This window comes from Chaetodon trifascialis, chromosome 21 (assembly GCF_039877785.1).
Source record: "Chaetodon trifascialis isolate fChaTrf1 chromosome 21, fChaTrf1.hap1, whole genome shotgun sequence".
Taxonomy (NCBI): Eukaryota; Metazoa; Chordata; class Actinopteri; order Chaetodontiformes; family Chaetodontidae; genus Chaetodon; species Chaetodon trifascialis.
Genome location: NC_092076.1, coordinates 6910259 through 6935648, shown reverse-complemented (window position 1 = coordinate 6935648; position 25390 = coordinate 6910259). Strand labels below are relative to the sequence as shown.

General features: G+C 44.3%; 1 protein-coding gene across 1 annotated transcript in view; it reads right to left on the bottom strand.

The window, feature by feature from the left end:
• Window positions 1-24991, bottom strand: part of LOC139350170 (C-terminal-binding protein 2) — a 92492-nt gene extending 67501 nt beyond the window's left edge. Inside the window, exon 1 of the mRNA XM_070991331.1 lies at window positions 24597-24991. The gene's annotated coding sequence lies outside the window, so the exon portion shown is untranslated. The remainder of the gene's footprint in view (window positions 1-24596) is intronic.
• Between the last annotated feature and the right edge of the window lie 399 nt (window positions 24992-25390).

Below are 25390 nucleotides of genomic sequence, written 5' to 3'. Positions count from 1 at the left end.
TGTTGACTGAACAATAAATATTTCTCCACGAGCTAAAAGAGTCAATCCTTGAAGAATGGCAGCTTCTCTGTTTTAAACACCACTGTTGTGCTGGATGTGGTTACTCGCACGGCTCTAATTAGACAAATCTGAAATAACAACAGCATAATAACATGATTTTATCACAGCAAGTTCCAAAGCATCGCTCTCCCTCCCTCTCCATCTGTCTCTGGTCAGATCAGGAGATGGAAGCTGAAGGAGAAATGAACAGACGAGACCGCAACCACAATCTTCTGGAAATATAAATATTTTTGCCAACAGAGGTCCAAACTTACATCTTCTACTATGATATCACGCTGCTAGCTTACTACAACCCATCAGCCCATGTCACATTTGACTGGACACTGACTGAAATTTATACAAACAGGCAAGATCAATCTTTATGAATATTTTAACGTTTAACTTGAAGAGAAAATAGAAGGATGTCCACAATAGGGTTGGGCGGTAATCCGGTAATAAGGTATCCCGCGGTATCTAAAAATAGCAACGGTATCAGTTTCATTACCGTCATTTAAAAAAATGCTGCACATGTAGGTCTATAGGGGTCGAACATAATTGTAGCATCGTCGTAACAAAAATTAAGTCCACTCCGTTCAATGTATCTGGTTGAATTTTTACTCGAGAAAAAGGTGACTGTGCAAAAGTACATGCTAAAAAAAGAATCTGAGCAATTTTACAGGTGTTTTAACACAGGTATGTCCAGGCGCTCAGATGGGCGCGTCTGGGCAGAGTACCGTTATCTCGTCCAAGCAAGCTGGAATATAACTTTTGACCACAAAACAGCAAAGGTAAAACATGCTTTATGATTTAGCAGAATTTTTTTCTGCTACTCCTCGGCTGCTAGCTCGCCGAGTTTCCGTCGCAAACTGAGGAGGCAGACATCTTCGTGGTCATCAGACTCTGAGCTTTCAGCTTACATTTTTAAGCTCAGACCAATCAGAAAAATTCTGCTTGTGAAATTCGAACACCTGATTTAAAGGACCAGTGTGAAGAATTTATGGTGAGGTTGCAACCAACTGAATACACCCCACCACAGCCCTGCCTTGCCAAGTGTGTAGGAGAACCCACGGTTACCAAGAAACTTGCGAAAGGCCCTCTCTAAAGCCGGCGTTTGGTTTGTCCGTTCAGGGCTACTGTAGAAACATGGTGGATTCAAAGAAGAGCTCATTCCAAGGTAAGAAAAAATGCAATGATTTTGACTTTCCAGTGATTAACGCTAATGAAAACAGAATTATTGATATTTTATTTCTGCCATATTCTGCCCATAGATCCCCCTAAATCTCACACACTGAGCCATCAGCCTAAAAAGACTATAGAAAATCAAATTACATACAGTATAGTGTAATACACAGCAGAGACATCCAACTATAAATCATCCGTCTCAGTGACTGCAGTAAGGATTTCCAGCTGGTTTTAATACTCGAGTGCATTTACGTATTAAGAAAGGATTTTGTTTTCCGCCGTCACAGCACAACACATATGAAACACACTCACACATATGTACATACATACAGACACATATACATGCATATATTGCATGGATGGATGGATGGATAGATGCAGTTTGCAGTTGCAGTCTGCAGCCTGTTAAACATTCATGTGGTAAATTTGTGAGGTGAGGAAGTTACAAGGTGAGGTGAGTCACATCTCTGAATCTGAAGTGAATTAAGTAAGGCTACCAAATCCATCACACATCTGAAGATTTAATGCCGCTGCAGCCAGCCATTGTTGTGAGAGTAAAGAAAAACGAAGGGCTGCGAGGAGGAGAGATACTTGAATATGCAGCGGAGAACGCCTGAGAGCGCCTTCCTGCCTCAGTCTGCAACATGCTCTTTACAGGGGCCACCAAGCATGGCAGAGCCAGTGAGTTATGGGATTTACATCCAGCAGCACTTCAGCCTCCTGCTATGAGAAAGGGAAGCCCAATTTGCTGTTTGAGTGGGGTAAGACACATCTGCCACCCCATTGATTTCTGGGGGTTAAAGGGAAGCTAATCTATCCCCAGGCGTATCCACGCTGAGGGCTTCAAACAGCTCACTTTACCACACAGCCCGCTGCTGCACAACAACTCCCAGCACCTCAGTTATCATCCAAAAGCTTAACAGCACAAACTTCCCTTTTCACCGCCCCACACCTCTCCCTCTGTCTCCTCTCTCTGCATGCGTACCTGCGATGCATCCCCTCAACAGGCAGGGAGGTGTGGCGCTTCCTGTCCCCGTCTCTCTTACTTCCTGCTGCCCCTCCCTCATACGCCTCTCTCTCATTCCTCAGATCATTTCAAAGGGCCTCGGTGATCAAAGCTGGCCCCTCTTTCAAAATGGACAGGAATGGGGGATGTATTTAGTTAATCATTTATTTGGGAAAAAAAAGAAAAGACCCCACCCCTCCTCTCCCCTCCAGCTTCTGTCTTCCTACCTCTTTTCTTTTCCCCCTGCTATCCCCATCCTCCTGAGGCCCTGCCTGAATCTCTCAAGGCAGCTTTTAATATGCAGAGAAAATAAGCTGGTCGTCCTCTTCAGGCAACGGATGGGCGGGAAAGGCCTGGGGAATACAGTTCGGCTACACATGAACACTTGCTTGTGATGGATTAACCCCTGCTGAACTGAGACATGAAGTGGTGCCTGAACACCACCTCTCTGAGACTGTACGTGTACCTTAAGATCACAGACGGATATCCCATTAGTCTTGATTTAGGAGCTTTGGTGAGCTGTGTTTAAAAAGGCATATGTACTGCTTTTGCCGCTCAGCAGCAGAGCAAACAATGAATCCATCTTCTTGATCTGCACACTGTCTGCGTGACACGCTACAACGGAGAATGTGGAGCAGCACAAATCACACATATGGAGTGATTACAATACAGTGACACAGCTCACATCCCGTGCTAAATCACGATTAGTGTCGAATGCGAGTTTGAGGTGGATACTCTCTTTTTCATCACACACACACACACACACACACACACACACACACACACACACACACGCACACACCTCTCAGCTGACCGGCCTCCAGCAGGAGGGGTGACCCTGTGAAAGGGCTCCGTCACACTCCCTGCCCAGCAAATGGACTGAGGCCTGAGGCGGCTAATGGCATAATGAGCCCACGGCAGCCTGGAGTGACATTTTTGGCCACGGGCGCGGGGAAGGCCCTGGACGGAGGCAGTGCACGTACACACACACACACAAAGGATGATGATGATGTGGCCATAGTCTCCATCATTCTGACACTGTCTCCTAGTTACCCAGTGATGTGTGTGAGCTGAGTGTGAGCTGCCTGCTAACACCATCTCCAGGCGCTTTAAAGTATTTTTTACGACACTCTAGTTCTGGCTATGATAGCAAAATGTAACTTTTTTATGTCACTTTGCTGAGAATAAAAATGTCTTTCTATTTAACGTTTTATTTAATTTAGTAAAAAAGCAAATGCATTTCATCTTGTCATAAAGGAATAGTTCAAAATTTGGGGAAATACAGATTACAAATACAGATTTTCTTTCTCGTCAAGAGTTTTGCAGCCATGTAAAACCAACAGATTTTGCTTTACTAAAAAACATCTTATCTGATCTTATCTTAAATATGGTGTGATGGGGATCCACATGCATCTTCTTTGGACCACTTCTTCAGACTTTCAAATTGTCAAACGAATAAATGTGAGGCAAGAAATACTCATAACTGAACCACTGAATCAATTTTCATTGACAATATTTTTTAAAGCAGCTAAAATTAATATTTTCCTCATAGTAAAGTTGCTAAAGAGCCATATATTTCCCTCAGGAATTGGTAGAGACCAAAACTGAGCTGAAATAAAGAGCCAGGGTACACAAACACAACTCCAAATGCATGATCATGTTGCTTTGTCACTGCTGGGTGTGTAATTCTAATGTTTGCTAACGAGTTCCTAATGTCAACATAAAAGATTGAGATGATATGTCAACGTTTCTGATGTAAAAAAAAAAAAAAAAAAAAGTTGACCTCTTTACGTGTTTTATCTACTTGTCACCCTACCTTTCCACCAAATTACAAGATAAACTATAATTAAACAACAACAGTTAAAATTGAACCGACATGTATTTTATTATTTATTTGTCTTATCTACTCGGGCTCAGGCCTCCTAAAATCTCATACCAAAAAAAGACTTGTGTGAGATTTAGCCTGGCATCACACGGTTACCTGACATTTGACAGCACGCATTCTCCGAAGCGCTCTGTAAGGCTGTTGCAATCTCCATCCTTGGCAGTGGTGAGAATGCAGTCAACGACAAGGGCTGAAAGGTGTGACAGCCACACATGTCAAGCTTAATGCATCATCTGTGACTGTGTTTTAGTTATAGATGAGAGGGGAGAGCGTATTGTCTAGCAGAGGTCTCAGAGCCCCTGCAGCCTGTGAAAACAGAGCTGCCATCATGTAGGCTAAAGGTTCCCCTCTCTACCCCTTTCACTCTCTGACCTAGATGTGTGCGTGCACTGGTGTGGATATGAGCTGCGCGAGTGTGAATGTGCGCTGGGTGGTCCTGTCTGATTCATTGGAGGTGCTGGCTGGGAGCCAATACCTTCTGCCCGATTCACCTGGGACGTTCTGCATCTTTGCGAGCTCTGGTTATTCTGTTCCGACCGTCAAGAGGAGACATGAGAGAGAACCGGACCCCACGCGGGCGGGCGGGGGCGGGAGAGCAGGAGGGAACAAATTAAACACAAAGAGACAAGAGGGAAGAGCCCAGATGAGCCGGAGAGTCTAGTCGGTCAGGCAGAAGTGGGCCAAGCTGGTGTTGCACTCAGGAGATGACACACATGCAGGCTACTCTAACTGACTGGAGACAAGCTTTGCTGTCCCTCCCTCTCTTTCACACACACACCCGAGTCCCCCGGGTCCCCCCGCTGCATGCCGATGTTGTGAAAAATACAGCTCAAACATTGAGCTGACTAAACAAGAAGAAGACGGCTTAATTTCAGCAGGATGAGGGGAGGCGGGGGGGCGAGGGTGACGCCATACAATGACATGTCCTTACCTGACAAAGCCTGACTTTTGTTCCACCTCAACTTCAAAGCGGTGATGTGCACTGCATGTGTGCAGCTGCTGCCCTGTGTTTCTCCATCAGCTGAGCAGGCTGAATACATTTGCATGAAGAATTGGTCTCTGATTCAACGTTCAGCCTATTAAGTGTCATTAAGAGCACAGAGTGACACCTTTGTGTCTCTTAGTCTAAAAAAGTTTTCTGAAAAAGATTTCCGTGAATGCAAAAGGCGGATGGGTTTGCTTCTCCGTCAGCCGTTTCAGTCCTCTGCAAGAGCCGAAAATATGTGAGGTATTGTGGTCGCTTAGTACGGGTCACGGGAGCCAGAGGACAATGGCCGCCTCTTAGGCACAGGTTAATGAAGCCTTTCAGGGGGCACCCGTTTTGGGCCTCTGCAGGTTAATTACAGAGCAACATGCTGACAGGCAGCCAAGGTGATTTCATGCAAAGCAGACAGGTTAGAAAACTAGTGTTGTGCTGTTGTTAGCCTCCACTTTTCCATGGAAGGAGCTGCATCCTGCGTCTAAACTCGGGCTCGCAACCTCTGACAGCAGACTTCTTCCGTGCATCCCTGCCTCTGGTCAACTACGTTGACAGTTGCTATCTTCACGTGTCGCTCATCCCTCTCCCTCCTCTCACTCTGGTAAACAAAACGCTGATCTGGCCCAGGCATCGCCCACTGCAGCCCTTTGTTTTTGTCCTTATCGTTACAGGAGGTCACCAAGCTGACATTTATCCATTTTTCATGAAGAGAGCCTTCCATGTAAAAAAAAAAAAAAATCTATTTGCAAGTGGTAAATTGATGAGGACAAACAATAACAACATGCAAGACAGGTACCGGTAGCAGCATGAAAGGATGAACTGCAGATGCACTGGGATGACGGAGTGGGCTAAATCACTCAGTGAGTCAGACACATGGCAAAAAGTCAAATCGGTAAACTGAACAAACATACACAAACTCAAAGACCAATTCCTTAAATATCATTTCAAATCAAGAAATGTTATGTATTGTTAAAGACAACATAATATATTGTATTTCTGGTACTGTATGATTAACAAACTGTCTCATCTGAAGTCCACTTCACAGTCCAGAACCCTTCACAGCTGCTGAATTTTGGACACATGTTGGCTTAAAGTGACATTTCACTGAAAATATGTCTTTTGTTTATCTAACATTCATCAGGTGCATTGGTTTGAATATGTTGGAGAGCTGGCCTCCTGCCCTTCATTTGGTCTGCAGAGCAGTCCTGTCATCACTCACTTTACGGCAAGGCTTTTAATACACTTCCTTTCAGCAAAATGGAGCATGGGGTCCATCTTAGTTTGAAAATAAGAGGCAGGAAAGAAGCCTGAGAGGAGCATAAATGTGAAAAACATAAAAACAGACTGTGATTTTGCTCAGATTATTCATTTAAAAGAAGTGAGTGAAATTAAATAAAATGTGCAGAGGCATAACAGTGTGCTGCACTGGCAATTACATAATCCACTGCTATCTAACATGTCAAATTTGTTCAATGTACAATGTAAGCTTGAGCGAGAACCTGGTAAACAAGACTGTGATACCACAACAACAAGGCAGCGTGGCCGCATTCCCAGTAATCATACAACGAGGCATCAGACGCTCCTCGCTCTGACCAATCCCCGGAGATCAACTCCTGGGTGGTACAGCCAGGGAGTGGGCTGTTTGCTCTCCAACGGCACCCAGTCCAGGCTCTAATGGAGCTGACTGATCACATTTCACAACAGGGCCCATGCAGCCAGCAGAGCAGAACAGGGCAGAGCTGGTGGCCCAGGGCCCAGAGGCCCACTATAAAGACCAAAGCACGCTGTGTTGTTGGCAGCCTGGAGAGCAGGGAGGAACCTTCACCACACATAAACCTCTTTCAGACAGAGGCAAGCTTCAAGTATCTGCTAAAGTGCTGGCTTTTGGAGCTTTCAAATGCGAGTCTCCATTACAGAAATGCTCCATAATAACTCCGCTTGAAACATAACATGACCGATACGTGACATTTGGCATCAGGGGCACATGAAAGGGGGAAAAGCCCCTTTTCCTTTTCACCACGGTGGCAGAACTAGTTCATACTGTAAGAAGCTGGCATGACTAAAGGCAATAAATTTAGGGAGGGAGACTGACGGCCTGATGATTAATGTGGTTTTCCAAGTTTTTTGGACTGCGCTGCGAAGGTAGAAATAAAATCAATGAAAACACATTTTTATAGACTGATCTGACACACCAGAATCTCCTGAACAACTTAAATGGCTCATAATCACAATACTTTGTGGTTTATTAAAGGGATTTCTTTTTCAGCGTGCATAATAAATGATGAATGAAAAATGTATTACAGCGCTCCTCAGAAGGTGGAATAAGATGCCCATTTAATGCCTCTCTGACTGCATATTTATCCTTGTGCATGCTTTACCTTTATATTATGTGATGGCATTCATGTTAGACTTCAGCTGCTACAACTCACACTGCCATTGTGACTTTTACAAATACGGCACACTAGAGCTGTGCTATATCATTCTATATAATTACATTTTTTTAATTGTGTAAGTTGGATTAAATGCTTATCACAAAAAAGGCTGTATTGCGACTTGTTGCTAGGCACCGCAGCAACAAACATGGCTGAAAGTCAAAGCAACATTGCTACTTCCTCATTGATGCAGCATGCAAGAGCAAGAAGACTGTAAGTACAAAAGGGGCAATGTAATTTGAGTTCTAACGTGTTTTTCAGTATTATCATATCATCAAGAATATCATTATCACAGAAATACCCTGAAACATCGTGATATTATTTGATATCGTCCACCCCCACTGCACGCAGGGAACACACACAGAGAAAATAACCAAATAACCAACAGATGCTTGGATGGACTCGACTACATGTGCATGTTCGGTACACAAACTAACAAAACTCATCATAAAAACTCTCATAATGTTTCCCCTCTTTGCAATTCTGACCCAAGTAATAAACAGGCTCTACCTGGAGGGGAGACACACTTTTCCACTGGCTGCAAACTTCCACTGCTTTATTTGAAACTGAATAAGGTTTTTTGCTTCTCACTTGCAGCAATTTCTTCCCCATAAAATGCACTGACGAAATTCATTTACAAGCTTTAAATGCTGTTGATTCTCCCTTTCACCAGGTAGCACACCGTACACCTCTCCCTCAAAGAAGACAAACACTTTAGCGAGTTACCTTGAGAGAGCACACTACGGAGAAAAAGACAATTTTCTATCACAGATAAGCAGATAAGTGTCCTCAACTGGAAGCCAGAGTCTGGCTGGTTTGTTTACCCAAGAAAATGGACCCACACACTGAACTTCAAATGAACCATATCTAATGCACACACACACATCTGCAGCGAGCTTAAAACAGACACTGTGGGCTGAAAAATAATGGACGTCAATCATTGCAGCTAAAGATGTCCAGTGAATATTATGCACTTGACTGACGTTACTGTTGCACACAGAGCTGCACCAAAACAAAAAGATACTCTGTAATTCTTGTACACAACGCAATGTATATAGTGCACTTAGAGGAAAAACCTCCTGAGAAAGCCATTTATTCTTGTATGTGTAACTAGGGCACGAAGGCAACATTTTGTAAACACAAGCCCAATTAAAACTTGTTTTTGCAATTAACTATCGCTCTCCGGAGATGCCATGCAAACATGAATTCACACAAGAATACAGCAGATTCATGCGAACAATCAAATCAAACAAGATAAACGGTGATGCGCTTTCAGACAGATGGTCATAAAGGTTGAGGTATTAGGTGACCTCAGCAACTGCCATCTGTCTCAGTGCATACAGAACGAAAAGGACAGTATTTACCTCAAGACTGCAAAACAAGACGAGATTATATAATGATACGTAATCTTCCACGTCGTTGTTCGTACATACATATAAATGGCGGAATGCCTATAAAACCCAGGAGAACCATAAACATGTGTGCTGAAACCATAAGAGGCAGGTTGCATCCACACATCGTGACCTCCACAACGCATTTAACCGTATAATAGAAAGCACAGAAGCAAAGTCATGGAAACTGTCTGATTGGCTGCTGAATCTGGGATTTAATGCAGTAACTCTAGCTATTTAAACTTTCCTGAGCTGAGTATGCCAATGCAAAGTAAAGCAAAGCAAAAATTTACAGTGGACGTTAGCCAAGCTAGCAGCAGTTGGTACTGTAGTTTGTGTTTAGTGCTATGTAGCAAATGCTAGCTTGCCAACAGACTAAGCTAACAGTGACACTGTGTGTATGTTGTATGCTGATGTTAGCTTTTAGCTCAATGCACCACTATGCTTTTTTGGTGCTACTTCTCTGAAGCGTTTACACTGTGTAAAATATTCTGCTTTTCAGTGTTTCTCTGCCACAAGCGATAACCATTACGCAAAACGTGACATGAGTGGCATTGTCATGGGTAAATACAATAACATAGATGACAGCAGAGCGGAAGACTTGTCAAATACTCAAACGAAGATTTTCATTTTGCTAAAAAGAGGTTGCTAAAACAACAGATCGCCATTTGTGAGATAACTGGTAGCAACCGACAGTGTCAAAAATCACAATCGGTAGAAAACATGTGGGACCGATGCATTTCATTTAATATTTAATGAACAAAAGCGCAGCTTGCTGTTCTGGTGTCTTGTGACTCTCACAAACAAAGATCTTTAAAAAGCCAGGTGTTCTTTTTCTCCCTCTATATCAATCGACTTACACCGACACAGAGAGCAATTTGTTACCGTTACGCTGCTTAAACTGTGAACACGTAACCTGAGTAAAACAAAACTGACCACAAGTGAGGCCCGATGCCAGTTTCATCCTTAGATGTGCTGCACGAAGATTCTGTTTATAAGACCAGTAGCTTATGGTGGTCAACTTTAGCAAATGTTGGCAGACTTAACTCGTTAAATAATGTTGTCTAACTGACGTTACAAAGCAGTTTGCTGACTTATGGCTCCTCTCCAATTGTGCTACTGTGACACTATGTTTTTCCATTTACTATTATCATGTACTTGCCACTTGTGGCCACAGTGGCCGCTGTTCAGCAACATTTGCACGGCCTTGCTTTTAAAAAGAAATTGTTTATGTGGCATAAATGCAGATATGGTCACTGTAAGGCTAATACAGTAAAAAAAAATCTAAAATAAATCACCAGCAATGAGGTCATCATTTAAGTCATTTATCATGTATCAGCAAAAACGCTTGATAACAAAGCAAAGCTGTAGCTTTTGGTTTCGGGCTGTTGGTCGTACAAAACAAGCCACATGAAGATGAGAGCCGTCAGAACTTTTGATGGGCATTTTCCACACTTTTTCCACTGAAAGACTAATGAAATGATTGAAAAAATAATACACAATCAATCGAAATAATCATTAGGTGCAACCTGATGTTTACGCCTACACAAATGAATGGCATTCTGAGATATCCAACACGGTTCAGAAGATATGAGCTATTTCTAGACGCCTGCTGCACAACAAGTCCAGGAACATCCCAGCAAATATAGACAAGAATGTAAACAAGAAATTATTGCTTTGCAGCCAGTGACAGTTTTGGCCGAGAAGATTATGACAGAGCTCAGTCGCCAACTGTGATCCTTTCTGTCGCCTTTTTGCCTTCTTAATTGCACTCTTTATGCTGCCATCAAAAAATTACATAAAACATTAATTCAGATTTGTGTATGGCTTTTAGTAGTCTTACTGGGAACAGTAGGAGGCGTTCTTCCTACAACAGGAAGCAATGACCCGTGATGGTGGAACTGCCACTCTCCATAGGAAGTCATGCATCCCTTTTTCCTCCTTGGTCTCACCTCCTAGTGATTAGAGGAACATCTGCAAACACAGGCCGTCCTCTCTGCTTTTCTTTTCATATTTTACACAAGCAAACTCCAGGAATCATTACCCAATATGAGCTCATCATTAGCACATTCATAATTCAGTGTAATGGATTATGTAATTGCTCCATTAATCAGGGGAGCCACCCCAGCATACTCTCCTATGCATTAGTTTAATTATGGAGAAATGCCTCTGTTAAAATAGATGCTCTGTTTGCAGTGGCAGAGTTTAGGAGACAGTATTTGGCAGAAGGCAGTATTTGGTGGGAACTTGTGCAGGCTGAGGTTTAGAAGCAGCTCGGCAATGAACAGCCTCGAGTCCTTGTGGTACACTCGCAGACAGCTCTTCAATAAAATGTGTCACGGCAGTAGGACAAAATGAAAAAGTACGCAAAAGGGCAAATGCCTTTTAGGAAACCAGTTGTCAAGCTCAGGCGTCACTTAAGCCACATAATTTATTGACATTTGCAGGCAAGCATCTATGTGATGAATATTCCAGTTATACACGAAGCTGCGAGTGTCTGAAAGAGATTAAGACACATAGACATGGAGGCACTTGTCATCTGATTCCAGCAGCTGGCATGACTTGTGAGGACTTAATCCAACAGTGTCATCAGCTATTTGTCAAGGAAAGAGATAGAGGGCTCTGCACCTCCTCCTCCTTACTATTGTTGGAAGCTCAGTATGAGAGTCTGGCTGCAGTCCTTTCGTTTGAGTGACATTTGACTATCATCACCGAGGGACACTCGGTGTATTTTGGTCGTCTCATCCTTGTTAAAAAGGTCAGTGACAGGCAGAGCGCCATATGCACTCCTAAGTGCGCTGAGTGCCGACAAGAAATAACAGCCTTTGTTGAAAAAACCTGTTGTTACATAAGAGAAATCACTCCACATGTACAGAAATTGCAGCACACTTATCAGTTATTTTCCTTGTCTGCTTTCCTCCCCCAGATTGTACTTAAAGCGATCTCTTTCTTACTTTTGCCTTTTTCCTGCACTTGGATGGAGAGTGGGAGAGCCTGAAAATTAATATGCATTTTATACTGCTGCATGCAGTCCAGCATAAACCTCAAATCCAAATAGGACCCGAGTGATTGGTCCCTCAGTCACTACCTACACAAAACAAACAACTAAATGGTTTGTGGTTACTGTCAAGATGTTGGCAAAGCTTCACAAGGCTTAAAGCCCGCTGCCAATAACACAGCCTGAGCCAAGCAGAAAGACAGAGAGAGACACACACAGAATAAAACATGGCAAGAAATGTTTTTCCATTGTGAGAAATGCCCATGTAATGCTTGGGGAAAAAAAAAAGAAGAGGAGCTTACGCATTCACCTCGTAGAAGTGACATTTAAATAAGCAGGAGCCATTTTCTTCCTCAATCCCTCCATCCCCTCCTCCTTTCTCCCGTTCCCTCTGTGCCACTGTAATTTGAAGCTGCCACAAACAAATCCTCCTCGCAGACCTTTCCAAATGTCAGGTTCTGTCAAGCGGGATGACGGCCTCCAAAAATCAGGGCCTTGGAAACTTTTGTCAGGAAAACAGAGGAGTTCGAGCGCACATGCATATTTACGGGAACTCACCATTCACTCCTCGCGCAGTCGCTGGAGAGCAGAGAGGACGAGCCGAGCCATTGATCTGACAGAGTCGCTCCAGATTCTTACAAATATTGCTCAATATTCATTCATGTGTTTCTTTTTCTGTGCAATCATTTACTTCTAGTCCGGAAAAATAGTGAGGACATTAGTCCAGTTTCCTCAGGGCAGGTGAGGACAGTGATGAGTCCACTACTGGTGCCTGTAACGGCACAAAAACATCTCTTGTTGTGTCTTCAACCAAACCAGTCATGCCACCAGAGCTACATTTGACTCCTAAACCTGAGACTTGTCTTTAGAAATGCTGTTCAACAGTGTATTACAGAGAGACTATTTTTCCAGGAGTACAGAGGACTGATAGAGAGCTTCATCACATGGTGCAACAACCATCACCTGACATGTACAATGACATGTGAAATATGGTCACAGTGTCCCCTTCTGTTCCTGAGTGTTGAGTAACGGCCAGAGAGGTGTTTTTGCGCAACACTAAGACATCACAGTGATGCTGACCTTTGACCTTTTGGATACAGAGCGTCATTACTTCCTCATTTTATCCTCTGAGTCGTTTGTGTGAACGTTTGACTTTATTTGTGGATGAATTCTTGAGTTGCTGTGCGGCTAAAAACGTGCTGTGTGAGGTCACGGTGACCTTTGACCTCCAAAATCGAATCAGAAGAAGAAACTCCCTCAAGGCGGCCCTAAGAATGAGACGGATGGACAGACAACTTAAAAACACAATACCTCCAGACATCAAAGCCAGCACTAAACTACTTATTTCTATATATTACCTTAAACTATTGTTAGAGTAATTATCAGCAGACGCAAAAATGACAGTGTAATATCTGAAATTTGAGTCAAAAACTAAACTGGAGGTCCAACTTTTAATTAAAGTGGCAAAGCCGGAAAAAATGAATTCTGAGAAACCACTTAAATATAATAAATAAGAAAAAAGAAAACGCATTTTTTTTCCAACACTGAGGCACCACTCTGGCCTTGTGGACTGAAGAGATGCAAGAGGTAATTAGACGAGGCTGGACAGAATAGGAAACCTGGGCAATTGTGAAAGCTCGACGGTTCAGGGTCAAAAACATTTCGAGCAAAGGAAAAAAAAAAAATCTCTCAATGCACATTTCTTCGTTCAACACAGGCTGTGCAGAAAGCTTGGCACAAGTCAGAGACAACAATTCAGTGACTATGCATTCAAATCCTACATAATTTTAATAACCTCTGGCACCAAGAAAGTTAACAAGAAACTGTTAGCAGAAAGCGCATTCTCAAGAGTCATTTTACTGCCCTGAGTGTGAGGGAATGAGATGAGGGAGAGCAAGAGGAGCTAATCAACTCTTACTCTTCAGTGGCATTTCATGCACTGTCTGCCACTAGTTCAGCGCGCACAAAGGGCACGGAGCATCAATAAGTCAACACGCTGCTATAGCAGCAGCGGATCCAGACTCCTCAGCCATGAAAAGAGAGACGACTGTATAGCAAGTGGAAGATTAAATTAATTTTGCAGATGAACTGCTTGAGGGATGCGGAGCGTCTTAAGTTAACATGGTGAGCATAGAGAAAAAGTTTAATGTGAAAAGAAAAATATGACCCCCGCAACAAGACCTGGTATGGATTGAGCTGCCGCATTTGCATTTCTTAAGACACAGCACCAGAGTACAAAAAAAGCTGTCCTCTCGCTGCACCTTGTATAAGATGCTGAGCCAATAGAGGTGGTGGGCGGGGAGAGGGAGGTAGAGAGGTTAGAGGAGAAAGAGAGAGAGCGAAAGAAAAAAAAAGCCTCTTTTCTGTCTTTTCATTTTGAAGAAGTTTGCACTGCCATCTTTTAATCTGTGCCACTGCAGCTGCACGTCGTGTCACCGTGTCCAGAAGGCCAGACTGGTTTGGGGCTTTTTTTTTCTTTTTTTTCTTTAGTTTCTTCCCCTCCTCCTCTTCTCTCTTCCTCGTTGCCTTGCATCAGGCACAGGATCTGAGGCTTTAATATGGCTGCCAGTGAGGCAACAGCCATTTAATAACAATGCAATAGTTCCTCACAGCAGTGGTCCAGTGTCGCTCGTGCACCCCGCCGTGTGCAGATGGTACATTGTCTGTGGTTTCCGAAAACATTCTCCTCTCCGAGATGTTTTTCCTCTCTCCCCCAACACACACACTGCCCTTTCTGTCAGCAATATTTAACTCTTTACAAAAACAACATACAATTGCTCTGCCGTCTTATTTCTGCAATCATCGCTCTTGGCTTATTTCGTAACAGGTCAGCCGAAGTGCCCCCGCCCAGAGATGATCTGAGTGTGTGTGGTTGGCGGTAAGCCTTTTGCATGTGCCTCACAGCCTCCCGCAGTGGGGGACATCTGGAGGAGGCGTTACCGTGTACACAGAAAAAAGAAGAAGAGTTCAGGCCTGAAATATCATCCTCTAAGGACACGACTGGCTTTCATTAACATACAAAGGGGGGAATATGGCGTCGGGAGATTTATTCAAATCAACGCGGCTAATGTTGCCATAAGCCAGTCACCTTGCCAAGTTACCCGAAAACTCATTCTCGCTATTAGTGGCCCTTCCCCCGACTCGCCGCCGAGAGCAATTAGGGCACACTTTGATGAAAATGACCGGTAATTCAGTGTAAGGAAAAAGCTTCAGAACAACCATTTCACAAGGTAGATGTTCATTATGCGCCAGCAGGGAAGGGCCTCCTCTTAATAGAGTGCCAGCCATAAACATCCCTCATCATCACCGGGCTCGCCATTTGATCTCACCTCTGGGGTTTCGGCACTGGGCATCTTCATTCATTTCTTCTGTGTTTCACTGTCTGTTTACTCAGTAATGGACTCTGCCCAGAGAGTTGTTAAGGGGGAACAAAGTGAAAGTGCCCGACACTCTGCTGTGGCGGTGATTAACGACTGAATTAGAAAGCAACTCCAGGTCACCTTCTTTAACATCGTGATGGATGATCCGATGCCAGAATCTGATGGCCTTCGTTATAGGTGAGCTACAACCCGGATCACAGGTGGAGCAATGCGACGGTGCACTTACAGCACTGATCAACTTCTCCATGAATCTGCAATCAATTAACACTCTGCTGTAATTAACAGCCAAAAACAATGTGGTGAGAACCAAACCGGGATGCTTTATGGCTTTGATAATAAGCATCTCACTGATGAGTGTGCATGCAACTGTGTCCACCACTGTCAGTAAAGCCTTAGTTAGCGCTGCCCTAGTTCAGCTGTGTATGTGCCATCTCTCCTGTCACAGGCAGTTTACAAGACTGGGAACGAGGGTTGCCATCTGTCCCACCTCTATGGGGTGCACAGAGGGACGTTTTGCACAGTTTTGGCATGCCTGACTTCCCCTAATGCTGCACAAATGTTTAGAGACATTACATAAGCAATGAGACCTTCACTAGGACAGAGGGGGAATGGAGATGGATACGTGCAGAGGACGAGAGATTAGAAAGTGCGAGGGAGCAGACACGGCCCTTTTGATTCCTCCGACTAGCCGCACTTTCAGGCAGACAATGGCACGACGGGGTTGCGTTTGTGTTGCTATAGGGTACAGGTAGAGGATAAAATACAAAGCAAGAAGTCCAGTTTGTAGGCCTTTCAAATGCCAAGACCCCACATGGGGTGTTTTCACACCTTTGAAACGGGGCTGTGTAAGTGGAAAGTTTTCACAGCTGCGGTTATTTCTTTGTACATCTAAATTCTCAGCAGGTAAACCACAAATTAGCCCAATGCTGCAGGATACCTGGTAAGTGGTCTTTGATACAGTAGTGCCACAAAAGTGCTTCAGGCTGACTACCTTTCTACCCTCTAACGTTTAGAACTGCCATACTGCAACAAAGGGACATTTTGCACGTCATTCCCATTTCACAGTCACGTTGATGATACGGCACTGACGTAGTGTTGCCATAGCACGGTTGTTTGCCTGAATACACCTTAACAATTGGCCAAAGTGGAAAGTCAGTGAGAGGTGGATCGAACCTAACTTCAGCTCTGCATCAAGCTGCAGCTGCACTGGAGAGGAGGCAATCTGAAACCAAAAATAAGAGATCCCTCACAGCAAGGAAAGGTGATACTGAGCTCATTCGCTTCTGCTGGAAACCACGAAGAGGAACAGCAAGCTGATGCAAACACAGATGAGCGCACCATCCAAAGGGAGAAGACAAGCATTGTTTTAGTGCTGTGTGTGTGTGCATATGTGCATATGAATGTGTGAGGGTCATCCCCAGCAGAGCACATAATGAATGTCCAGGGAGAGGTTTTTCAGTGCTACGACATGCTGCAATGGACACCTGGAACTGAATTTGTATGCGATTCTCTCCTCGCTCCTTCACAGGAGAGCAAGAAGATTTCACTGGAAAACTAAAGCTGCCACTGTGACACAGGCAGGGCATGCAAATAGAGGAAAACAAGAGGAGGCAAATTCAGTTCCTACACATACTCACTACTCCGACACAACGGCAACATATAAAGCAAAAGCGGAAAACCAATTTCCAAGCATGCATACGTGCATGTGCATACGAGTATCACCTCATCCGTAAATCGCCCACTGGAGCTGTCACAGTCTTCACAACTGTGCAGGTTTTTCTAACAGCGATGATCGAGCCCACGGTGGCAAACCGACAGTAGTGCACTGTTGAGGAAAACACTTAGACGTATGGGAAAGCTTTCCCAGTATGAAGGAACACCTTGGAAATGTCACTGGTACATTTTCTGCACATCAAAACATGCCACCGTGTGTTGTCTAATTTTAGCAAGAAGTCCACTTAATGTTGCCTCAGCCTGTAAACTTGCCCCGTCCTTGCACCACATGTCCACCTTGTCGCTCCTCGTCTCTCAGCACTCCTCTGAAATATCTGACTACCTTTGCCTCTTGTTGTCGCTGCTGGTGTGTGCAGGTCAGATTTAATCCCTTCCACTCAAAGCTGCTAAACATTTTTCTCAATATTTGAGCCGACTGTGAATCAACAGTGCGAGACAGACATCTCTGAGGTACACAACATTGAATTGAATTTTTTTGTGTGCCAAATTAATCGTGACTGATTGCTGTCTGTTAATTCTGCGCACAAATACAAGCGTGGTGCCACAGAGCACCATCCCCGCTGATGGTGTCCAGGATTATAACAATGTGTGAGCTGTTAGCTCCCGATAACAGTTGGTCTTTCATTCTAACAAACATATTTTGGCAGTTTGTGCAGGTAGGGAACCAGCAAGGATTTGTGCCCTCGCTGCACAGCGGTAGGTGATCTGGAGGGTGGGGCTGGAGGATTGCATGAACCTTAGTGCACCCTCCCTCACTGTGAGGGGAAAAGACATGGGTGTCACAAGGCTCTGAGGGCACATGGCTGTCTACACCCTCCCCGGGCCATCCGTGGACTTGTATAGTATGAGGGGAATTGGCCATACCAAATTGGGGACAAAAGGAAAAATTGCTTGGACAGGATTAGTTACGACTGAAGTCACAAGACCTTATAGTAATGGTAAGAAATAAAAGCAGCCTGGGCAGGAAAATTTCCCTCACATGTCACCGTTTAGTTGGGCCATCTTTGGTCCCCTCGTTTGGGACGAAGCAACAATGCAGCAAAACAATCTGCATTCATTTTAAGTTTGAAATTTGCATCTTTCCTTTCCAGCTTTAAGCTGTCAGGCTGAGAAAACGCATGGCGGCCGGCTGGAAATTACTGCAAGCAGTGTGAATTCAGGGAAATCTGATCCTTGAAAGCACATTATCTGTATCATATGGAAGCTGACATTTTTCACTTTATTATTACAATTCTTGTTTTTGCTTCATGTTACAGAGCTCACATAATGATCATGGTTTAATGGATAATTAAACCAGGATTTGCCAGTTGTTGATTTCAGCGTGCACTTTGTTTCATTGTATTTCCATCGCTAAACTTGTGGCGTGTCAGCGGCGGGGTTTGCGGAAAGTGAGAAAACGACAGTAGGCACAGCGGTGAGGAAACGCTACCAGTGATAACACCCTCTACGAAATCCCACAGCCCTCCCACTCACTACCTATGCTGACCTCGAGCTCTGGTTTTATCACTTCCTCATATTGCACACATACTGTGAGGTTTCCTTATGCTCGCTCAGATTTATCTATGTTAATGGTGCTATACGAAACGCTCGCGGATCTATGAAGACATTTGTATTACACAGAATTTGCCAGAAAACGACAACGCAACAGATTCATTAACTGGGCTGATATGCAGATATGCGAGGATGAGCTGCAGATACTGGGTGATAAAGTGTCGAGTACAGCAGGCTTCTTAGGCCGCGTGAGCAGCGAAGGATCTTGCTGCTGTTATCGTGGTGGTCCCTCTCCCTGCAATTAATGATGCACAATAATTTTCCTAGAACCACCCACCCCCCCATCCTGTGTTTGCACGTTTGTATGCATTTATGTAAGTGGCTGTGTTTGTGCATGCTTGCATGTATGAGAGGAAGCTCATTTTCTCTACTGAGCAACAGAAGGATATGCACTGAATTTGTATTCAGTAATGAGACGGAGGTCTGGGAATGATGGTGAATTTGTAAGCATGCATCATCTCCCATAATTCCATTTAGTAGTCCTGTAAACACTTGTAAATGCAGGCGGTAGTTACGGCAGCCCCCCTGCCCTCAGCTCTCATCAGGCTAGCACATCTCCAAAGAAACCAAGGGCAGGAGAGGAGGAGATATTGCAAATCACATTACGGGACATGAAATTAATCCACCCTCCCCAAACATTTGGCCTTCACACGGTTTAACCTTGAAACTGCTTTTTACTCCCCTGCACGAGGACTTCGCAACCCCCCCCCCCATCACATCCAAAAGAACGAGTCTGACACTACAACAATGGCTCTGCAGGGGTAATTATTCAATAGGATCCTTCACCGTGCTGATGATACGTTGTAATTTCATTTCACTTACGTCTGTTTCATAATGTAATACACAATTGAGCAGGGGCACTTCACGTCCCAAAAGACCACTTCCTCCTTAAGATAATAAAAGCCTTTTGTGCTTGCCTTTGAGAAATCCTTGGTGGATTATGTGAGTGTGGATTCGGGAGCACATCAATTAATATGCATTAAATGAAAGTGTATTAAGTTGTAAGAAAATAATTAATAACTCTAATTGCTGTGCTGCTGCTTTGCCCGACGACGTCGTACCTTCATGCTAACAGGACTGTCTCTGACATCGCCAACAGAGGCCAAAGCACAGGAGTTATTTGACCTTTTACATGGCTGAAAGACAGTGTGCTTCCGCTTTATTACATGGCCGCCTCGCTCTCCCCTGATACTAATGTAGAGTGGTGCAAGATAAAAGCACAGAGTGACTGTTACATCCAATCCAATAACTGCAGAAAAATTCCTATCTGACTGCTAGCCAACGCCGAAACCACATGAGGTTCAGCTCTACTAGTTTCAGCCAGACTAAAATACATCTGTTTGTGTTAGAGAATACTGTAGATCTCTTATGCAAGCCCTATCGCTGGATCTTGTCCCTTTGTACGGTACAGAGAATAGCGCTGGCACAGGGTTCCACTTTCCCCGTTACCATGAAAAAGACATTCACGGCTCCAATTATCCTTTACCCCCGTGTAGCTCCAGAAAACACAATCGCTGCCACTGTCAATGAAATTACAGCAATGGGGGAGTAAGCGATGACAGGGGGAAAAGCTGATAACCCCCTCACCCCCTGACACACACACATACACAAACACACATAGACACTCTTCAGTGTGCTAAAAAATGAAGATGCAGAATGCCTGGGGAGAGCAAAGAAATGGGAGTGACAAGCAAAACGTTTCTTTGAGATATCTTTTCAATATAGCACTTCTAAAGGTTAGAGGAGTTCTGAAGCTGTGAGACAGAAGCTCCGGCTGAGCGATGGCGCCTTTAGCTGGTGACGAGACTGAGCAGTTTCCACTGCGGCGCTCTGTTTTAAACTTACTCGCTTTGACCAGGAGCAATCCAGAATTACGGGCTTGATCGGTTTACAGTTCTAGGTGGAGTATGTTTTTTTTTTTTTTTTTTTTTTTTCAGCTAAATCAATCTTGCCTTTGGTTGGAGATAATGAGCATGTTCGCCGGGCTTCAAATGAACACCGTTGCTCCCGGGCTCCTCAGCTCGACGTAGTCACATCATGCAGACACGTTTTGAGGAAGGCAGAAAAGAGAAGTCTTATCCTTCGGAGACCAATTAAAAACACATATTCAAATTGACCTAAAAGGAGCACAGCGAGGCATTCATTTACAGCGCTGCCCCGTCACCATAGCTTCACTTCGCTATCAGATTCATCCCAATTGTTTTCAACTCCGACAAACAAACAATCTCAAAGAGTGGAAAGACTCGGAGGCACAAAAAAGAAGAACCCATCTCATCTGTACAGGATCAAAGACTGTATCGAGAAGTAGTGAGTACACACAGATATACTAATTTTCACACAACATGCGCTCACTCTCATTCAAAGGACGTGGATTTACCGGCTCAGTAGCACAGTATGCATACATTAGATGATCCTTATTAAAGGCCGTGGTGAATATTAGATCATTATCCTTACTATCTGTGCTGTGAGGACGCCTCACTACAAAGGAAATAACTGCACAGAAGAGAGAGAGGTATTTGCTTTCTCTGTTGCCTTCATAATGCTATAAACATTGGAATTAAATTGCACGAACGTGATATATGAAATTTAAAGTGTAAAGTCATGTTACTGTGATACGCACTGCATCTTCTGCCCGTTTAGACAGAACAAAGTAGGGATGCAGCAGAGGTCAACTGATTAATTGGTTTTACAAACTATCAGCATTGGAGGAACTTGGTGCAGAGTGGAGGGCTGGGTTAAATCAAGCAAACAGGAGGCTGATCATTGGGTACAGATCCAGAGAAAGCAGGTCCATTCTGCTGTGAGTGTCTTCTTCATTCTAAGATCTATTTACATGAATATCTTTGGACGGACAACAACAGCCAGGCCAGGCCTATAAATGCAAAAGTCTGAGACTGAGCGATGAAGCTACACCATTGTTCAGGCAAATGCCGCCACTTCCTCTATTTGTTTCAAATTAAAAGCGCTCGTTCCAAATTAAAAGACCAGCTTTTCATACACTGCCCAGCCATCAGCCATCAAATTTTGATGGTTTTGGCCTAGTCTTGTTTTCAATGCTTATATTTGAGTTATTTAATAGATCTGTTTTGCATGAAAGCTCCACACACAAAGTCTAAGTAACGGCATTGTGTCAGGTCGATTTTGAGGGAAAGTATTAGCTCAAACATTAAAAATGCTTCCTTTTTTTTACATTTAAGTTGACTTACTTCCAATTAATTACTCTGAGTTTGATGTTCAGGGATCCAGATTTATTCAGGCATGTATTACTCTGATTCAGTTCAGCTAATAAAGTCAAAAATTGTCAACTGCTTTTTCCTGCTCCAACCTATCGTTATTATATCGGCCTTTAAAAATCCACCATCGGTCAACCTCTAGTTGCAACTAATGATTACTTTCAACACCTGTTCGGTGATTGTTTAGCCTAGAAAATGTCAAACATTTATGAAAAATGCCCAACACAACCTCCCAGGGCTCAAGATCACATCTTTAAACAGCTCGTTTTGCCCGACCAACAGTCCAAAACCAAAGAGCGTTCAATTTCCAATGATATACAGGAGAGAGAAGCAGCACAACCTCACATTTAAGAGGGTGGAACGAGCGAACGTGGAGCCTTTTAGCTTGATAAAGGACTTTAACAAGGAATGACTTATCAGCATTGTAGATTACTCTCCTGCCAGTTGACTAATCTGAGCACTAAAACCTAGAAGTTCAGGGCAGCTCTGCAGCCAGTCAGAATTTTATCCATGACATATTTGGTACCACAGCCCAGCGGGTATGCAGCGACTCTGAAACACGCTCCGTCTCGCTTCCACAGCACTTCCAGGGAAGCTGCTGCCATAAATCCCGTCTAATGGTCGCTGGCGAGGGAACTTTTTAACACAGAACTTAGGAGCCACTGTTATTCACCCGTAGAGCGAAAGTCTCGAGATGATGGATGGTAATAAATATTGCACGGGGCTAACAGAGGTCCCCCCAGAGACGTTCAATTGCCTTGAGTGATAGGGTGCCGCTCGGCAACACAGGAGAGGGTGGCAGAGGGCAGGCTCTTCACGGGGCCGTCTAACTGAGTCTGTTCAATTTCCTCTCTGGAAGCACGACAGTCCCCATTTCTAAACAATAACACCGCCTCACAATGTGGGACGATAAGCAGGGAAAAAGGGGGTTTCTGCATTAAAAAAAAACAAAACAAAACTTATGTGTGGCAACTTTGTGGGTTATGAATGAAGAATTGATTGACCCAAGGAGGAAAATAAAAATGCAGTGTGGAGCGGTAATGATTGAGAATGTACCTGGCATGTGAGGAAAAGGAACACTGCTCAGTGTTATGGCCACTTCCCCCGCTGGAGCCGTTTAATGGAGCTTTCTGACAAGGGAGCTCTGTTGTGCTGAGCTGCCCACCATCTTAACTGCCTCCTTGACAATGGCCGGCCACGGAGCAGATGTCCACGCTGCACACATCTGTAGCGGCCTTATATTCCTGCAGGCACACACACCCCCTCACCGTGTCCACATGGGCACCCATTAGACAGACAAAGAGCTGCTTTACCGTCCTCTTTTCAGCTTTCAGGCATTTACAACTAATCCTCCAAGTTTTTATTTGCAAATCACTTGAGATTTACTTCTTGTTTTTGTAAGTGTTACGCTCCGCAGGATAGAAATCCTCTTTGCTTACCCGGCAAATGTCTGGCAATGGTGTTTTTAACGATGAGCGATAAGAAATTAAGACAACTCCAGCTCTTCATTAATCCAACATGTGTCCTGTTGTCATATTTCGGGGTAATCGGTGAATTAATTAGCCCAATAATGTGTAAGAATACTTGTGCGTGTGTAATTAACAAGTTGACACAAGGCAATTAGCAGCTCATTCATACACCGCTGGCTCCTAACAGTGGCTGTAAACATTAGATGCACTGATTCTTAAGTTAAGTCAGATACGGCGCTCAAGCCTCATCGGAAATATCAGCTCAGTACCTGCAAATAAGATAAATTTAAAGAGTGGGAGCTACAAAAAGCAGTCCATTATTCTCCTCCAGTGGGTTTCAAACACAGGAGCCACCAGGGGACCCTGCTCACAAGTTTCACATCCCCACTCTTTTTATTTGCCCACCTGCAGACCTGCAACCCTGCACGCTTAACCACCAAAGCCCTTTGAGGTGGGATTCAACATGTCATCAGAATGAAGGCGTCTGATCCCCCCCCCCCCCGCGCTTTAATCGTGTGTGATGAAAAGAAAAAAAAAGTTTTCACGTGTAATGATATGTGGCAGCTTCTTTAAAGCTCCTCCGGGGAAGTCTTACAAAAATTGGAACACACACATGTGAGAGGTCAGTGTGTGCGCGCGCGTGTGTGTGCGTGTGTGTGTGTGTGATGCGGCTCGGACAGCAGATGTGCTCCATGGTGATGATTCGTGTGTGTGTATGTGTGTGTGTGTGTGTGTTTTTAAAAAAAGATGCACAGGCTAAGCAGCAGCAGCAATCAGCGCTCAAGATTACACCGGGTGACGTCTCGCACTATTTTGCCTACAAAAACTCAGCCAGCCGAGTCAAGTGTGAGATATTAGAGGCTATAGGACAAAAATAACCTCACTAGAAAGCACAAGACACACACACAACTCCACACACCTCTCATAATGCACTTCCCTTTTTCTTTAAACCGACACACACTCCGTACGGGGTCTCGCTGCGTGCAAAAAAAACAAAAAACAATCCGCGTCTTTACCGAATACCCTTGCAATGTAAAGGTGAGGACCACTAATGGCAGCACCGGGGGGGCGGCTATTTTCTGTCCACATTTGACAGTCCCAGCCGCTTTTGCGCGGTCAGAAATAACGTCCCCGGTGCGTACAACCCACCACGACCATTCCCCATCTTCATGGCGCAGTAAGGTGGACACACATGGCCAGAGCCGAATGCGGACCCGAAAGCCCCGACGAGCCGCCGAGCAACTCTCATCAGAAACCAGCAAACTGAAAGAAACGTGAAAGGCGGCGTTGTTGTCGCCTCCGTGAATGCGGTCTTACCTGGGTGAAGGATGTCAAATCGTTAAGTTGGGACTTTTTCCTGATTTGATTTTCAGGCACACGTCGGCGGCAGCATCATCCGCTCGCGGGGAGGAAATGTTTCACGTGAAGATTTGGAGTAATTGTGATTCCACCTTATTAATCCTCCGCGCGCCACAGAAAACAAACAAAAAACGCGGCTTCTTTGGGCAGATGGGAAGAAAACGACCGGATACAGAGGAGTGACAACAACGGGGAGCGGGCTACGCTGTGTTAGACGCGTCCTTGTTTATTAAAATACGGCCGAGTAGGTGTCTGTCTAACTGTTTCACTGCTTTTTTTTCCTCCCCCCCCCGCCTCCCTCTCTCCCTCGCTCCCTCTCTCTCTCTCTCTCTCTTTAGCTGTAGTCACACACTGTCTAACTCTCCTGTGTTATCAAGGCGGGGTCTTGGGTCGTTTAAACCAATGACATAAACCAAGAAGAAGAAGAAGAAGAAGCCCCCTCCTCCTCCTCCTCTCCTCCTCCTCCTCACATACACACACCCTCTGCTCCTAAGCAAAAATTATGTGGTCAAACCCTTTTTTATCCTCAGGAATTGCCTCTTTTTGGCTTTTTTTTTTGTAAACTGAGAAAATCCCATTCAAGGGTCACTTCACACTAAAATCAGAAAATCTCACTTACAGTTCGGCATGCATATAGTTTTGCTGTGAAGTGCGAAGGCCAACAGGAATCCCTGTTTCTGGTAGCAACACAATAAAAAAGAACATTGAAAGCAGTGAATTTGAGAGGAAAATGTTCCAGTTATTGCGGATAA